The 19,667-nt window shown below is 46.1% G+C and overlaps 1 pseudogene; it reads right to left on the reverse strand.

The window, feature by feature from the left end:
* Positions 1-9,121: 9,121 nt before the first annotated feature.
* Positions 9,122-12,830, reverse strand: LOC112882288 (annotated as a pseudogene).
* Between the last annotated feature and the right edge of the window lie 6,837 nt (positions 12,831-19,667).

The raw sequence follows: 19,667 nt of genomic DNA on the forward strand, positions 1-19,667 counted from the left end.
GAAAACTTTTCCGCCGAAAATTCTGTTTATCGCTGGAGAGCGATAATTTTTTTCACCGAAATTTTCGTATAATGAATCATCTAATGTGCTAAACTTGTGATATATTGACATACTTCTTTATTCTTATACATAGAATTGGGATGTATGGTGTTTTAGATATTGTTTCTAGCAAAATTATTAAAAAAAATTAGGAAATTTTTTTCCCGATATTTTGCATTTATCGGTAGGGTGCGATAAATTTTGTTTACTGAAATTGTGAACCCTGGTCTGCCCTAAGCTAAAGAACTTGTGATTGATCTCAGAAGTCAGCTTCCCTGTGCAGAAACATCTGTTCTATGTGCACACAAGACTGGGCGTATATACCTCTGTTCTTTGCGCTGACCCTTCATCAATCGATCCGCCGGAAATTTTGAAGAGCGAATGGGAACTATTCCCAGTTTCCCACCATTTACGTACGGAGATACAGCTCGTCAGCTTGCACATGGATATACACGGTTTGGTCATCCTCCTGATTTCTTCGCTTGAACTGGGCATTCTAACACGCATCCTCACACGCGTGAATGCATGTGTGGTCTAATCTACATATGGCCATGTGATAATGCATATATTATTATGTAGCACATAATCGACAAATATAGGATCCAAGTCATCCCCAATCATACAGCTAGTAATGGAGAGCCTTTCATCCCGTAGCCCAGCTAAAAAACTGGAGATCTATCTCTATGAAAGAATGCCAGCTCCGCTGCTAATAAGATCTTTCTCTTTGCCAATTCTTTCACAATTTCCCCGCTTCGTGCTGCATGTTCAACTGTTATCTTTTTTTTAAAGCAAACCGAGTGTCGGTGTCGGTCTTGAACGCGAGTACTCAGGTAGCTGATTACAATTTGTTCCTCATAATCTTTATTGCTTGACTATTGAGAATTTTACCTCTAATTACAACTGGTACGGTCATTGCTAAGTTCTCCAAAAATGAAAAAAAAGCTACCTGACGCCTGTGTGCACGTCTCAGGGGTGGGACACCGCGGCGGTGATGGAGCTGGAGCCTGCGCGCAGGGGTGAGTCTTCTCCGCCGGGCCGATTGGAGGAAGTGGCGTCGACGAGAGCGAGCGGAGCGGAGCGTCAGAGCGGGCGCCAGCGGGAGGAGAGCACGATGGTGCGGGCGGCGTCGAGGCGTCAGGTCCTCGCGGCGGCGTGTGCCAGGCGATGTCACAGCGGTGTCGGACGGAACGACGGGAAAAAAATATGATCGCCAGGAAAGGATCCGACGTGGACCTTTATTTGAATATGGAGAGTCTGATTTGGAGAGTCTCTTGGTTTCCCCACTATTTAGGAAGTTTTCTATTTTTTAAGTTCTCCTAAAACTCTAAATTTAGTTAGGATTATACCTAAACTCTTGGAGATGCTCTCAGGAAGTAAAATGGTTTCTCTATGTATAACCGTGTCTCTATGTTGCGAGAAGGTAATGGCGTTCACGACTAGCTAAACGCTAGCTGCTGAGCAGCACGCTTCGGCAACTGCTCGCGCCTATAAGAGCATAAGCAAACAGAAGAAATGGGCATTATTGAATTTCCATTGTAAGGGCACGGGACCCCTGCAGGCTAACATGTGAGTCTGCTTAAATCTGAATCTTGAAGTTGCTAGGGAATATCGTGGCTTGTCATTTGGAGGACTTCAAGCTCAACCTACGCGTGACCATGCATTTACCGCTGCATTGCAGGCCGGGTTGGCTTTTTCATAGGCGTGTATACGGAGGGTTCCTGCTCGGTGGCGTCAGACAACCAACTTGCTGCAGTGATCAATCAATCATATTCAACCCTAAAGGAAGAAAAGAGGCAAAGGGGATGCGCTAGCTCTGCTTCCTCCCACCGTACCTGTACCGGTTCATTATTTTATTATTGGATTTTGTTTGCTGCCTTTTTCTTAATTTTACGTGGATTCCTCATCGTGCTGTGGGGTTTGGTTTCAGGTTAAATGATTAGAAATCGCCAAGTAGATGGAGACACCGGAAAGCAAAGACAAAGGTCACCACGGTAGTATATCGATCTTCCGCTTGGACTATCATCAACCTCGTGCTCTCCCGGATGAAACACATTGACTAGGACGGGAACGAGAACCAAATCCCTTGTCTTCTTATAATGGAATTCACCTCATGCTTTGGCACGCGACACTACACCTACTGCGCGCGGCAGACACCGATTCAACTGACCGATTCCCTGGCCATACGCTCATACTAATCCAGAACTTTTAAGCCAGCTCTGCTCAAACCCCCTTTTCTGTACGTAGCCCCTGTCCAAACGGCTTTTTCATTACGCGGTTTAGCTGACAGCTAATAGTATTATAAGTTTCTTTTGAAAATTAGCCCTAAGAACAGTCGCGTTCATCGGATCAAAGCAAAGCCATCCACAGGGTGGAAAGCTTCCGCATATATGGTGTACATCTTATTATTTGGTCCCTCTTATTTGTCCCGGGAACCTTATTATCACGATACAGCTAGCTGTTTCTTCTTCTTTTGGCAAAACAACTGTTTCAACCAGGAACAAGCTACTGACACCATCAAACGAAACGCACATAAATGCTCGCTCCCTTGTACTCGCACTTGCTCAATTGATCGGCGTGCGGTAACGCAGATGGAGGGCTGTCAGTTTCGGACCTCTTTGGCAGAACTTCAAAAAACGGCTCCAAAATCGGCTTCGCCTCAAACCATGCCAAAGAGGTGAATTCAGAACGGCTCCGTGGATGAAGCCGTCCATAAAGCCGAAAATTGCTTCCACTGTGGAGGTGAAGTCACGAATCATGGCTCCACCGGCTTCATAAACGGTTTCCATCTCGATAGAGGTAAAACAGGAATTGAAGAAGCTGTTTTGCCAAATATTTTTTTAAAACAGTTTCAGCTCTACTGAAGAAACCGCTTCGCTAGAGCAGCTACAGCTATTTTTAGAGGAGACGCAGATGCGCCAGCTGTGCATTTACTGTCCTTCGTACCTGAGTTTGATTGTCCCAATCTCGAGTCGTTTGGCTGTCTGGTTCGGTCAGTTTACGTCCACATGCATTGTACTTTCTGTGCTTTTTTTTGTTAATTGTACTTGCATGCACGTATATGCCCACTACAAAGATACTCGCCGACGACCATGCATGTTCAATCCTATATTAAGGCTAGGGAGGGGGAAAGGGAAAGTTCGAAGTTTCCTACGGTTGTTCCTTTTATTTGCAACTTGCAAGTCTTTTCAAGTGTTGCTTTGTTTTTATTAGTTTCAAACAGTGTTGAACTCATCATAGCACACACTTTTCTGGATAATCTCGGAATGTGTCGTATTGATTTTCATGCCCATATTTCTCCCTTTTCTGCCTTTTATTTGGTTTATGCTTGCAGGATATTCCATCAATCCTGCAGCTTTAATTTGGTTCACCGCTGACTTCGCCAGCAAAACTATTATTTTAGTTGATGAACAGTGGCAAAAATCAGCGTCTAGCACTTTCCTCCTCTTCTATCTCGCGCATCTCCCGGTGCTCCAACCCCTCACATACACGTTTCCCGTGCGTCTGCTGGGCTTTTGCCAGCCTCCTCTCTCCTCCACGGTTCGCCGGCACCGATGGAGCCGCCCTAACAGTGGAAGAAAAAATATGGACTTTATTTTTTTGTTTTCTCTCCACGGCGTCCTAGCTGCAGAGATAGACCAGACCCATGGTTGTGGACCTTACGTGTTAAGATGTTGCCGTACATTTCGATGTGTGCACAACAGTATAACAAAATTTAAATTTAACAAAATGTATAAGGACATATTTGGTATAGACCTTAATTTTTACCTGCTTGATAGGGCCACTAGGCATCCCACATGATGCTTAGGATGGCAACTCTACATATCAACTTCTTGTAACTTGAGACCGAGAACCTAAGATGATGAGGAACTAGGTGGTTTTACATTTATAGAATTGCTCCATAGCGGATCATGTCGATAGATGCCCGCACTCAATCCATGTAACTAATGCCCTCATGAGATCATGATCTATTTTTAACCAAAATAATAAGACTTCACCCCGCACCGTGCCGCCATGGATGAAGCTCTTACATGGAGCATCTTAGATGCATCAGCTCTTAGGAGGTCAGCAGCTCGATTCGGGAGAGTGCCAATTCAGGCATGCAATAGCTTGATCAGATAGGGGACATGCAGATTAAGATGACTTGTTTTCATTTTCATGTTAGAAGGAATGCAAGAGGCCCAACAAATTAATTGTTCTTTCACAAGAACGGTTCCCCCGCTTTATTACTAGAACAGAGCATACGAGTGTTCAAAGTTTTGCATTAAAAGTTCAACGGATTCTAGGCGCGTCCGTCGAACGAAGCAGGGTCACGATCAAAGGCAAAAAGGTCTCCATAGCCTCAACATCAAGCCCATCACTTGTGTGTCGAGGACTCAACTGGATCCCCGGTGACGTAGCATCCTCCGCAGCGACTGAGTCCCAGGTGACACTTGCAAACTTGAGGTTCTCGTGGACGATGAGCTGTTCCATTCGATCCTTGAAAGTTGTCTCCCCTTTAGTTCCAGTGCTGCAATGTACTCGTTCATCAGCTCTTGCTTGTCCAGCCCGAGCAACGCCTTCCATGCATCTTGTCAATAACTTGGCGATTGTACATCTCCCCACTCTTGGCCATACCCCCTGCCCCCCTAAAAGTATAGATCATTACGAAGTTTCTATAAGGACCACAAAGTAGCAGCACAAATGCAATTGAGAACCATACTTCGATTATTGCTAATCCACCAGCGAGCTACGGATTCAAAATCCTCGCCGACTTGTTTACCAACCATCAGATAAATATCAGCCCAGATCAACCAAGCTACGACACAACAATCAAAGAAGCCGTAGGTGATAGATTCATTTTCACAACAAAAAAAAGGCAAGAAAGATCATTCAGACTGCCTTTTACTCATATTATCTCCACCCACCTTTCTGGCTGCCCTGTGGAGGGTTTTCCAATTAAGTACCTGGGTGTCCCACTACATTATGACAATATGAGGAGAGATGATATCCAACCCCTGGTAGATAAGATGCTAAAGAGAATAGCTGGGTGGAGAGGGAAACTTCTCTCTCTTGCTGCCAGACTTACCTTAGTAAAATCCTGCTTGGCCTCAGTCCTAGTTTACCTTTTATCCTTTATAAAGTTTTCTAAGAGAACTCTGAAAATTCTAGCCACCCACATGGCCAACTGTCTCTGGAATGACCAAGAAGATCAGCACAAAATTCATTGGGCCAATTGGGAAGCATTAGCATGTGTAAACAGCATGGGGGTTTAGGAGTGCCTCAAAGATTTGAACATTTGTCTTCTACGATCTTGGGTCAAGAGATATCAACATGATGATGGGGAGCTTTGGAAACAAATCATAGACTTTAAGTATGATACAAACAACCCCAATATTTTCTATTGTAATGAAAATGGAGCCTCTCAGTTTTTCAAAGGCTTCATGCAGCAAAGATGGGGTATAGATGGAAGGTAGGGAGTGGTAGGAAAGTCAAGTTCTAGGAAGATAATTGGCTAGGTTCTTCTAGCCTAGCAATTCAATTCTGGAACTTTATGCAATTGTCAATGAAAAAAACTCTACATTGCAAAACTGTGGGATGGGGAGAACCTTAAGTGTACTTTTAGAAGAACTGTAGGTATAGATCTTTTACAGCAATGGGAGGAAGTATTCAGTTGGCTTCTACTCTTGAGCTCAAATGAGAGTGATGAGCTGGTTTGGAACTTTAACTCAGATGGAGTTTAGGGCGTGTTTGGTTGTTGGCCGTTGGTTGCCACGCCACACCTTAGGCTGACAAATTTGACGCCACAGTTGTGGAGAGAATAGCTACTGCGAAGCTACTGGAAAAGTTGTGGCAGCCAAACTTTAATCAGCAACCAGGCAACATCAATTTTTTTGGCTGCGCCATACACTGTAGCATGGCGAAGCGTGGCAGTAAACCAAACACGCCCTTACTCCTCCCGGTCCCTATACAAGGTTATTAACTTTAGAGCGATCAAACCAGTCTACCTCCCCTCCATCTGTTCCCTGAAGATCCCCACCAAAAGTGCACTTCTTCCTATGGCTCCTTTCCCAAAATAAGATTATTACTAGAGATAATGTTGCTAAGAGAAAACACATAGAAGATAGAACCTGCTTGTTTTGCTCAGAGGAGGAAACCTCTCAACACTTATTCTTTGAGTGCGTAGTTGCGGTCTAGGTTTGGTGCAATATTTCAGATGTGATAGGGTTAATTGTGGTAATGATTTTATCTCAATTGGCCAAATGTGGTTAAGTAGTAAAAGGAATGTTGTTGTTAATATCATTACCTCTGCTACCCTGTGGGGTCTTTGGAAGCTAAGGAACTCTCTATTTTCAGAATGGAAGCTAGAGGGATGTTGAGAGCATGTTGCACCATGTAGCGAACCTGGCAAGCAGTTGGAAGCTGTTATGTCCTACAGGGAGGTTGCCAGAGCTGGAGCACTTGATAGGAAAGCTGAAATGCTTAGCAAATCAACCTGGAAGATTAGCGATGTAGGAGGTAACTCCCCGCAGGAATTGATGGCCTTTCTAATGAAGCATAATGGAGACCGGCGTCAAGAGACAGTGCCGCCACATCTCCCAAGCTTGTTACAGAAGATCGGCAACGCGATGGAAAGCTTATCTGCATAGACAGAATCGTGACAAGGAAGATGACCTGGTATGGGTCGATGACCTTTTGCCCGGCAATGCCCTGGCCTTTTTCTGTCTCTCTATTCCGCGAGTAGCCTGTGTACTATGAGAACCTACGGTCTTCGACCGATGAACTATGATGTAACCGACTTAACGGTCCTGCTTTCTTAAGTATGGCTAGGCGTGTTCGCCCTTTAACTCTAAAATCTCTTGTAACCAGCATATTGTTGGACAATAGCTAAAGAAAAATGTGAACTCTAGGGGCCACCTTAAGGTGCCAAACTGCAGGCACATGCACATGTTTAATGCCTCTGTGAATCCAAGAGGCTAGAAGGCAAAAGTTCAAACTTCTTAAGAAATACCTAGGCTCCGTACTCTTTTTTCTGGGCAATCAATTGCCAATCAATTAGATAAGTAGTATTTGTAGTTATCTTCAGTATTGTTCCAAAGAAAATCTAGCCATGAGTGAATTAGTGAGCTCAATTGTCCATTTTGGGAATTTAATAATCGACATAAGATATATGGGAATACTACATAAGTAAGATTTTAAGAGGGTTATAACCTTCCCTCATAAGAGAGAAGTCATTCCATCCAGCAATAATTCTCTTAAAGATTTTATCCACAACCGGTTGTATATCTTCTCGACTCAACCTATTATGACGTAGAGGGGCACCAAGGTATTTAAAAGGAAACTATCCCTTTTTGCAACAGAAGATCTTTGCCATGTCATTAGTGTCCTCCTCCTCCGCCAACAGCACAGTGCTTTAATTACTTTTACCATAATTAATCTTCATACCTGATAGCTGCTCAAAACAAGCTAACAACCATTTCAGATTTCTGGATTTATTTAGGATCTGTTTAGCATGGTTCTGAAGCTGAACTCCACCAACTCTAACCAATTTTCTAGCCAAACATCCTAACTCCGAAACTTCATGAAACGTCTCCAACTGTGGAGCTGTAGTGCAAATATATTTGGAGTTTTGAAGCATCTATTTTGCAACTCCAAAATCCTCAAATATGGATCTAGATACGAAGATACAGAGTTCTAGTTAATTATCCACCAATGCCACCCATTAGGTAAAAACGTTTCGTTTTCTTTTTTTTTTCCCGAGCCCCCTCCCCTCCTCGCGCATCTTCTCGCGAGCGTACAAGGCCCGCCGCCACCTGCCAAGCGCCGCCCCCTCCTCCCCTCTGCCTTGCGTTGCCCCCTTCCTTCCCCTGTCGCCGTGCGCCACCCCCATCCTTCCCCTGCTACTGTGGGAGCCCCCTGCCTCCCTCCATTGGCCCCTCCTCCTCCTCCTCCTATTGTAGGGGCGCCGCTGGGGGCGCCACCGAGGGCTGCTGCCCTTGCTGCCGCCTCCCTGCGGCCTCCCTCCCCGCAGCTCCTAGCCACCGCTGCCCCCGGCCCCTTCCTCCCCGGCCCCTCCCTTTATTTCTTCCCCTCCCGCACCGCATCGATGGAGGCGTGCTGCTGCCCGTCCTCGTCGGTACCCATCCTCACCGCAGCGCCAGACGAGGCCCTCCACCGCCGCTTCTCCGCGTCGGCATCAGCGGCGGGCGGGAGGGCGTCGGCGGCTGGCGGGAGGGCGCCGGCACGCCCGCTCCGCGCGTCTACTGTTGGGCCTCGTCGCCGAGGACCGGTCCCCCGCGGGGTTCCTCGGGTCCGGGCTCCACGTTGACCACGCGCGCGAGGCGTGCCGCGATGCCCTGGGCAAGGCTGGGCCCGCGCCACCCTGTCCTCATCTCGCCGCAGCTCGCCGCCACCACCACCCGCGGCGGTCTCGCACGAGTCCCGTTGGCGTGTTGGCATCCTGAGGAAGAAGAGGATACGGATCGGGAGGATCAGATGTGAGGCCATAAGTTGGGTAATAATAGCAATTCATCCTGAAGACCCTCTTATTTGGAGCTGGAGGTACTCTTGTTGCTAAACATCCAATCAATCAAAATAGTTTCAACTCTACCTAGAGTTTTAGAGTGGAGCGGCTCCGGACAGAGTTGGAGCTATGCCAAATAAGTACTTACATCATTTTCAAAAAAAATAAAGTGTATCAAATAGCTGATGATATATCATCACAAACCTCGGGTAGAAGACCCGTAATTAAGCTTGCCCTCGCCACTTTACTTAACATCCTGATAGAAACATCAGCTACTAAATTGAAGAGCAGGGGGGAGAGGGTCCCCCTGGCTTAGCTCAACCCTTTCCCTGGCTTAAATAGCCACCATTTCATCATTTACTCTCACACAGATAGAGCCCAATGAATTAATACCGACCATAAATATTATATTGGGATCATGTCAACCAGATGACGTAAGAAACTTCAAACCTGATTCATTATCCTCTGGATTATGTAAGCACATATCAACGATTCAACGGTACAATGACGAAGCGGATTGTCAGCTATAGTAAATCTTACTCGCTAATATTGACAAACAAAAGAATCTTAATTACTAGAAAATGACGCAGCTGAAAGATTATCTTAACTACACGCTAATCACATAGTACAACTATAAGAACTGTACACTCATCAGTGGCCACCCTTTGTTTTCCCGCATCCCATGATCTCCAGCGGGAGCTCGGCGACCCGCTCAATCCCTTCCTCGAAGACGACGCCCATCCCCATGAAGAAATGGGCCTCGATGTGGCAGTGGAACGCCCACACGCCGGGGTTGTCGGCCTTGAACCGCAGCGCCGTCCAGCCGTAGGGGTGCACGGCCACCGTGTTCTTGAGGATGGGGTCCCTGAGGTTGTACGTCGCCGGGTGCACCGCCGGGTCGAAGCGGCCGATGCCGTAGCCGAGGACCCAGAAGTCGTGCCCGTGCAGGTGCCACGGGTGCGTCTCGCTCTTGTTGGCATCCAGCATGTTGGCGTTCTGCAGCACCACGTCGACGACGGAGCCGAACCGCAGCCGGTACAGCCCGTTGCTGGTCGTCGTGTTCGGGTTCTTCTGCACGGCGTAGATGTCGTACGTCTGGTGAGCGTAGGTCTCCGGCGGCGGCCGCTGGTCGAAGGCGCCGAGGAGCCCGTTCTTCATGGCGACCAGGTACGGCGTGTGCGGCAGCGTGAAGGAGACGTTGTTGAGCGCCCACTTGATGCGCCCGTCGATCTTGTTCTGCGTGTTGAGCAGGAGGATGGTGCGGTCGGCGCGCGGCGGCGGGGGCTCGACGTGCGCCGGGTGCGCCACCGTCGCCACGCTCTGCTGGAACCGGTACATGGTGTCGTTCCAGGCCCGGCCGGCGGGCGGGGGCGTCGGGGGCGGGCCGCGCGGGGCGCCGAGATAGCTGAGAACGGCGGTGCCCGTCGGCGTGCCGGGCTGGCGGCTGACGACGTTGGAGGTGAGCCAGTAGTTGCGGGTGGGATCCTGATGGTCGGCCTTGATGAGCACGGAGTAGGTCTCGCCGGAGTAGATGCTGAGGCTGTCCACGATGAACGGCTTCACGTAGTGCCCGTCGGCCTCAACCACCGTCATAGGGTGGCCCTGCATGATGCATTTGGTCAAGGAATTAGTTGGTGGTTAATAGTTAGTACACTACACTTTCTCCTTTCAAGGGTATCAGGGTATGAAGCGTATTGTTCTAAAGGAAAGAATATGAAGCTCTATTGATTTTGGCCTGATCCTTAAAATTAGATTTTGACCATTGTCGTTTTCTTCAAGATACCATTTCAGTCACACAAAAAAATACTTTTAAAATATAATAAATGAATACTACAATAGAGTGTATCCTAAGTATAGAAACATTATAACATGCATGCATGGTTGGTACTTGGTAATAAACATTGAACGTCACGAGAGGGAACATCAACGAAAATGACTACTAGTATTTCAAACTTCAAAGGCATCATCGATCATCAGAGCATCTCTAGCAACAGCTCCTATTTTATTGAGTAGGGGCTGCTCCAGTTTTCTAGGGCTGTGTTTTTTACCATCGACTCCAGCAACAGCCCCTACTCCTATTTTGATAAGTGGGAGCCATCCGTCAATCTCTCATCCACCCTTTCCATTATGATATATAGGGCCGGTAGTCAAGCTTATGTCCTCCTCTTTCTCTTCTCTCTCTCCTTCCTCTCCGCCGCAGACTCCGCAGCACCTGGGCAGCCTGCTCTTTCGCCGGTGAGGCCGCGGACGGGGCGAATTCAGCGGGAGAGAAGGGGCACCGGCAGCAGCGGCTCGGGGCGGCGGGATTTGGCCTTCCATGGGCGGATCGAGAGAGGCGCCGCGGCTCCTCCATGCCTGCCGCGGCAGAAGCTCGAGTGCCGGGGCGGAGAAGGGGGGCAGCGTGGCCAATCAAGCTCGGGATGCAGCGAATCGAGCTCGAAGCGGATCCAGACGGCAGCACTCGAGCTCCCCCGGTGGCCGGCAGACTCAGCTCAGCGGCGCTGGTCTAGTGGCGGGGCTCATGGCTGTATGGGAAAGCGGTGGCACGACTCGATTTGGCAAGCAGCGGCCTGCGCCATGCCCCAATTTGCCTCAGCCCGTGTCATGTTCACGTTGCCAGCCAGGTTGAGCACCTTGAGGTGTCGCAGCCGCCAGATTTCGTGAGGAATCTCGCCACGGAGCCCGGAGGTGGGAAAGGAGAGAGCTTTAAGCTCGGTGAGGCAAGTGATTGACGGCGGGACAGCTCCCCGGCGAGGCGCCTGCCGGGTCGGGACGGGGGGCGAGAGGGCCATGACGTGGCGGGACCGCGCATTCGAGGGGGGGGGGCGTGGGGCTCGAGCTTGGGGGCGGAGGGGGTGGAGGTGATGCAGCTCAGGGATGGCAGGATGCTTGAGGTCGGGGGCGGCAGCAGGGCGGGTGTCACAGCTCGGGGGGCGGCGGGTGCTCGAGGGCGAAGGCCGCGGGGGTGCTGCAGCTTCGTGAGCGCGCGCGAGACGAGGGAGAGAAGCTGTAGGAAAAAATATAGGGAACTCCCTAGCCACCCGTGGAAGAAGGAACTGGAGGGATGGATCTGGGGTCCTTTCTAATTTAGGGACTCGAGTAGGGCTCTGCTGGAGTGAATTATTTTACTTTTGATTGCTACTTTAAAAGTAGCAATCCAAGTAGAGATTTGCAGAATCTTCCATCGTTGTCGGTCTTCATTTCGATACAGTTTCCCGGTGGTTGTTAAAAGGGTTAGTGAGCGTTGAAAGGAACGGTGCAGACAAAAGCAAAACACCACCAGATAAGAAGACCTTGAAAAACGCTGTGCTGAGACCGTCCTATGACCCATTAGTCGTTAGCTCTAACTGAATTGACGATTGATTGGCGACCAGTCCAGGAGCGTACCTCGATCTCAAAGTTGAGAGCGGACAAGGATGTGAGGCTGGCGATGCGGAACCGGTACGTCTTCCCGGGCACGACGTCGAACACCGGCGCCGCGCACTCGGAGAGGGTGGCGTCGCAGGTGCCCGCCACCGCCGCCGAGCAGTTGAACGTACCGCGGCCGTTGATCAGGAGCGAGTGGGGCTCCCCGACCCATCGTATGGGCACGGACGCGAGCCCGGTCGCCTGCTCGTACGTGCTGTTGTGCCACCAGTCGTTGAGCAGCACGTCGTGCTCGCCGTCGTACGCGAACGGCTCGGCGTCCCGCCCTCCCGGCGCCGCCGCGACGATGATGAGCCCGTTGAGCCCCGCCGAGCGCTGCATCCCGTAGTGGGCGTGGTACATGTAGGTGCCCGGGCGGTCGACGACGAAGGTGTAGGTGAAGACGTCGCCGGGGAGGATGGGGCACTGCGTGACGCCCTCGGTGCCGTCGGCCCAGGGCGTGCCGATCTGCCGGATGCCGTGCCAGTGGATGGCCACGTTCTCCGTCAGCAGCGAGTTGCTCACCCTGACCACGACGGTGTCGCCCTGCGTGGCGCGGATGGTCGGGCCGGGGTCTGCCCGTTGATGGTGACGGCGAGCTTGCGCACGCAGTCGGGAGACTTGAACTGGTAGCTGATCTCCCACTCGTGGTGCAGCGTCGCCGCGCGCACGGCCGCGGACAGCGAGAGGCAGAGGAAGAGGCAGCAGAGGAGGCGCCGCCCGGCTCCCGGCAGGGAAGCAGCCATGGTCGTCGCCAATCGATCGGCAGCCGTGGAGTGGCGTTCAGCTCCGCTTCTGTTGCTCCGTCGCAAAATTTTCCAGTGGGGCTCCGGCCGGCCCGGTGGCAGGTCAGGTTGGCGGGAGGTCTGGTGTGCCTTGCTGAGGTTAGCTCTGTTAGGAAGTGGTTGTGTGACGACCTTGAAATGGTAGCAGAGAATTTATAGAGCACTCGTGGAGATGTTTGCGCGTGGAGTTTTGAAACAATCGCCACGCTCTTATTAAATCCTACTCCTACGTACCAACCAGTCGAGATTTGCGTCACCTGGTCATAGGAAAGTTTCCCTACTTGCGCATGTGTAGCACGGTTTGTCAGGCACGTTGGCAGTGGCTGCATGCCTTTGGTCAGCACCAGAGACCGCAACTGCCAGCGGTCTGACTGGGAAAGCTAGTGGTACGATCACTAGCCGTGATGACAGGCGGCCACAGAGTTGCACTGGCGTAGCAAGCGCTGTGGAATATCTGTGAATGCATGAAAGGCATGGGTGTGTGCATGGAATACAAGATTGCACTGTGCGCGTGCTATATATGAAATGCATGGACGTGTGCATGAAACGCATGATTGCATGGGTGCGTGCGTGAAATTCATATGTGTGGATGCGTGACATGCAGTGTGGTGCATGTGACGGCCTTGGGCTGGTCTCGTTGTGCATGAGGTGCTTTCTCTAAATAAAAGGAGACGTATTTGGTGTATTCAAGGGCGGAGCTAGAGAGAAATGAAGGGGGTTGCGATACTTCATAGGAATAGAAAATATGTTTGATTTTCAAGAAATTATGACCAAAGTTTAAGGGTAATATCTAGCTTTTTTATTTCTTTTTTGGATGCGTCCGCACCCACAACTTATAACCTAGCTCCGCCCCTGGGTATATTGAGTGCGAGAAGGGAAGAAGGATATGTGTTTTATTTGTATTTTCTTAGAGTACAGTGAGGGAGAAAAAGAGGTGTCCATATAGGGTTTGGGATTTTATTGAAATCCTTGCATTGTATGATGCCTGTAGCTAGGCATATTTTAAACATATCTACTCCCTCTATCCCAAAATATAAATCTAGAAATTATAGAACAGATTAACCAGAAGGTAAAATGATCATATTTATCCCTATTTATTACTTATATTTGGTAGTAATTGATTCTTACATGCACATGCACTTTCTAAATATAATAAAATAGCTTGTTTTGTTGGGATAAATTTTGAATCCTAGAATGATTTAGTTTTTAGGAATGAAGGGAGTATGTAGTAAAGATCAAACTTTTACATGTGATATGCTGGTAATCTCGATTCACTTTATCCGATTTGTTCTTGGGTGTTCAATTTTGGATTTACACTGATTTATTGTTTAACGTGATTATAGTTATTTTAATTCATCTAAAATCTTGCTAGTGAATCAAGGTATCCATGTGATACGTTTATTTTGATTAACATACTTTTCGCAATACCATCCAACACAGTCTGATTGTTTATTTAATATCCCAAGGTCTAGATCTCGGATTAGCATGATTTCCGTTGGGTTAGTTTCATAATTTAAAAACCTCACGTCTGACGAAGTTTCACAAATATGGGAGTTATAGCCTAGAAATACACATGTTTTAGTTAACAATTAGAATATGTTTTTACGGTGAAAAATGCCCGTTCTAGTTCTTCCTATCATTATTTCATCACCCGACCAAACAAATATAATTCAAAATCTAAATGGAGAGGGCTCCTCTACATTTTAGCTTAACCCAAGAGCCCTCCAGATCTATAATATACAAGCTACAAGGAAGGAAATGAAAGATTACAAGTCGGTATCTTTATCTTTACCTATTTGTAAAACACGTAACTTTTCCGCCAGAAATTTTCATTTAGTTCAACATGTATCACCAATGGTGGATCCGAAGCGTATTAATGAGAACCGAACAACAATACAATATTGTAACATAAATGGACTCGAATACAATAAGAACGTGAAAACGCAACAAAATTCATGTCGAAGAGCCCATCGCTGAAAAAATTTCAGCCGTGAACCGCATGCCTGCCCTTCAGTAGCGTACTTGTGCCTACACATGCATCCTTTACCAGCTCGCGTTAGTTGCATCACGTGCCTGGTATCATGCGCCTGGCTTAGCAATAGTGCAGGCAGGCAGGGCATTATATGATGCTGCTAGGTCTTTGATCACGAGGTGAGCTCATTTGTTGACGACACAACATTGCAAGCCGGTCTTTTAGGCGGACCAGGATGGCGGGGGCCTCTGGTTCCGGTTTTTGTCAGTTGGACCGTCGGTCCGGTCCGATCCTAATAACTAGGGGTGCAAGGTAGGACGCTATATGACGCTGTTGGGTCTTTGATAAGGATGTGAGCTCACACGTTGATGATACAATGACATAAAAGGCTAAGCAGGGATGAGGTCACGAGTATTTATAATGTACAGGATCTTTGACCGTAGCAATGTATGGGTATATATTCGCTTGTAAGGAAAAAAACTAGAGAGCGAGGCAACAAATCACTCCAACAGGATCTGGACCGTAATTTCCTAGGCATGTTCCTTCCACCGAGTCTGGACGCCTACAGCGGGCATATGATGATTGCGTCAGCTCCGCTTCCGTCTGCACCGCCGCGTCCGTCGTTGGTCGTCAGCGTTCGTTTCTTCAGGCATGGCTAGTTGCTACGGAAGTGCATGATGGTCATTCGTCTCTGCGCACCGTACCCGTGAAATTGCGAAGAAAGAGATCATCACCCAATAGACGTTAACATGTCAGCATCAGATTATTAGGTAACACTCACACCTGACCTAGCTTGCTGGCGCAAAAGTCTACACCCGCTCAACCGTACGCGTGTAGACTTGACTTGGGCCACAATGCACATGCAAGCGCGCATGCTATTTTTGACGAGCTCGTATGTGTACACGTGCCTGCCTACTTATAATAATTAAGCGGCTTTGTCGATCGATCTTACCACAGTGCTAATTGCTTGCTGATTAGGCCTAGGCATGAAAATGGAAATGGTAATTTCGGATTCTCGAGGACCGTTTTCAAGATTCTATCAACTTTTAAGCTAAGCAAAATTGAAAATAATTATTGAAATAACAAAAATGAAAATGGTAAAAAAAATATGGAAATAAAAAGGGAAATGATTTGAGCATCTTCCGATTGTTTTTGATAAATATCATTTTTTATGGTATTCTACCGTATTTTACCGACAGAATACAAATACCGTATCACGTATATGATACCAGCACACCCTGCTATCTATATTTTTAGAGAGTCAGGACTCATATATTCTAACCCTCAATCACAGCCTAGCGATATGAATTCAGGGTGACTATGGATGGTTTTATGGACGGTAGGATTAATATGTAAATTTTTAGTCCTATGAAATGAGATACATGTCATGGATAGTTGGATACTTGGATTAATATCTTAATCATCAGTACTTTGTGTATGAGATGTGTCAAGTCATATAATTAGTGTTGTGCTCTATGGTTTTACATATTTATCGTTTTTCAAAATATCGCTTCGATGGATTTTGATCATTATCGATGTGTTCTCGATCATATATTTCCGTTTCCAAAATTACTGTAATATCAATGACGTTTTCATTTCCGATGAAAAAATGTGAAAGTGAAAGTGATGGGCCTTTCGCCAATCGTTTCGAACCGTTTTCATCCCTAATTAGATCGTGCTTCATCCATGTCCTATATATTGTGGCCTGGTCTTCGATCATGATAGCATATACATATATATATATATGTATATATATATATGTATATATATATATGTATATATATATATATGGAAAAGTTCAGTTTATAGCATCAAACTATCGCAAAAATCTAATTTTCAACCTTCAACTATAATACTTGATACCAAGGCCATCTAATTGTTGAAAACCGGACAAATTTGACCCCTTGAGTGGTTTTAACGGTGTTTTTATTTTGTAAAAATTAAAAATATTCAAATTTAAACTAAAAATTCATTTTAAATTAAAAAGATACAAAACAGATGCCATCATTTTTCTAAAAATATAATATATCTATTGGCACTCTACTTATTTGTTATTCGGATCTTATTTTTTCATATTCATAAGTATTTGTTTGCTTATAGTTATGCCTATTATTTTTAAATAAATAAGATTCAAATAGAGTATCAATAGTTAGGTTATATTTTTTTTAAAAGAAAATGGTACCAACTTCATATTTTTTAAAATTTCAAATGGATTAGTTTTGATTATTTTTAAAACTAACCAATTTTTTATTTTTTAGAAAAGTATAAAACCACCTTTGAAATCACCCAAAGAGCCAAATTTATCCGGTTTCGATAGTTGGATAACCTCCACTATCGGGTTTTATAGATGAAGGTTGAAAATTGAACTTTTATAATAATACGAGGTTGTAAAGTGGACTTTTCCCATATATCTAAGGGTGAAGTTGTGGAACGTAGTTACATCGAAGCAAGTGAAAATAGGTAGGTAGCAATGCAAATATATGATTCAATTCATGATTGCATATATATTTTTCTACTTATACGTGTCATATTGGTTTGGTTAGGAAATAGACTAGTAGACACCTAATATTTGCAAATGAGAACCTAATAAAACTCAAGTTTCCCAATCCTACTCACCAACCGTGAGAATGCCGGCCAATTCACTGACCGCCGTTGTGTGGGCTAGCTCCATTTTAGCCTGTCAACCGTTCGTAGCCTGCTTTGTCGCTTGGCTTTGGGGCGTCAGAGACTCAGAGTTAGTTATTAATTCGTCGTGTATTGCAAGCGAGCGAAATGCTTCATCTCCGGGGGATGTTGGTACGTAGGGTACGCGCAGGGTACGCAGGGCTAACTCGATAGTTGAGGCTTCACAATTCATGGTAAGTTGTACTAGCTGGAACCTGTGCGTAATAAGTCGTTAGCGACATAAATTTCACCTGCTAGATCGTGCGATGATCGTTGCTCGCCAACTGCTGAACACTGCTGCGCACAAGCAGATTTTAACTCGACCTCGCATGCATGGTCCAACGCTTGCCAATTTGGTTCGAGTACGTTGGCGGTTCCATAGACCGTATCATACAGTGTCGTATAGGATATTTGATGATGTCTAGAGAAGAGATCGGATGGAGAGTGAGATCGAAAGAGTTTGTTGTTTCCTCGAAATAAAAAAACATCTTATGAATAAAAGTCTTAGAACTATGAGGCCACTAGCTCCCATCATTGCCCTTAAGACAAATCTTCAAGCGGAATCTTATGCCCTCTATTTTTTGTAATTTTCCATTGTAGGAAATGTCGGGCTAGGGGATGTGCGTGTGCGTGTGACGGTGAGGGTGACTGGGCCGTGTACTGGTCCGTATACATCATACCCCTCCTTTTTACTTGATTGTTGGGCTCACTACACATCTGCTGGCGACCCAATTGGCACAAACATTCGGCCCATCAGACTAGCCCTTGTTAAGCGCTCTAATAAGCTCGGCTCAACATTCGGCCCATCAGACTACCCCTAAAGTTTAAAACCAACTTTGGCGTTCAGACAAGTCCATCCAATTTTTTTTTTGTCGACTGCAAGGAACATATGGGTGCTAAGTTTTCTTGCTTATTAATTAGCTACAATACTCGGTAGATCCTTCACGCCTCCTGCTCCATCAATGCTCCATCAATGCTCCATCAACTATTTATGATGTACTATCTTCATCTCAGAATATAGCTATTTTTAAATTTTCTCCGAGTTAAACTTTTTAAACTTTAACCGTAGATAATAAAAATATAAAGATTGACAACATAAAAATAATATTAATTTATTCATAATGGAATCGACTATCGTAATATGTAATTTTTCTATTTAAAAATAATTATTTTTGAGATATTATTAGTTAAAGATAAAAATATTTGACTTTGACCAAATTAAAAATTGTTATATAGTATTTTTCAGAAGACTGACGTACATTTGAGTCGTAGACGCTCACATGATATCGATCAATCTGAGTAGTACATGAATCGGACGAAGATACACGAGTCTTCTTTTTTTTACCTTTAGTTTCTCTTGAAGTCAATCCCTTTCAATACAAATAATATAGTGATGCAAATTGTTTACACTATATAATTTGACTAATTATTATTTAAATATGATAGTAAATAAGAGAACTGTGTGTATCTCAGTTGATTAGGTTTCTTGTGGTAAAATCTATGTATCTATCCAACTTTGAGCCCTAGGCTCCACACGGTGCTCATTTGTGCATTTATTTTAAAAATTACTGGCATTATTTTTCAGTGATATTCAAGATGACAAGAGGCAAAAAATATATGCGTGCTCGCAGTCTCGTAGATAGAAAATCCAATAGATATGGATATGGGTTTGAGTCCATGCAACATGTACTGGTGTGGATGATCCTAAACTAGTAGATATCTGCTCATAACTAAAAAATGATATCTGCACTCGCAAACCCGACAGACTCACTTTAAATGCTAACGTAGATCCCAAACACCCAATTACCCAGATACAGTACTTGAGTTAGGTTTCACCCTCACTTCACTTTCATTTCTTCTTTCCTCCCATATTCCCACTCCTAGCTGCTAGAGACACTCATCAGACACTCATCACATGACCCGCCCCAGCTCCCCTCCTCAGGTCCTCCCAGTGCACCGCGGCCTGGCCCCTACCGGACGGCCGTCCTAGCACCCTTCAATTCGATTGGCCATCCATGGGTATATATTCATTGATACTTTTAATATTTAGTTGTTGCTAAGATGTGCCTGCGCGGGCACAAGGCGTAGCTGTGGGCATGTGGGATCCGCAGATAGCACATACGGGTATGGTTTTCTACCCGTGACGGGTGGCGGACGCGGATGAGGATGAGGATGTGAGTTTTAGCTCGCATATATGGATATTTGAAGCATATACTTGCGTATATTTTACTCGTTGCCATTTTTTAACGGTACAGGTATGCGTACCTATGATTATGCTATGTGCATGCTTACATTTATATAG

Source organism: Panicum hallii, chromosome 2 (genome assembly GCF_002211085.1).
Source record: "Panicum hallii strain FIL2 chromosome 2, PHallii_v3.1, whole genome shotgun sequence".
In the NCBI taxonomy this organism is placed as follows: Eukaryota; Viridiplantae; Streptophyta; class Magnoliopsida; order Poales; family Poaceae; genus Panicum; species Panicum hallii.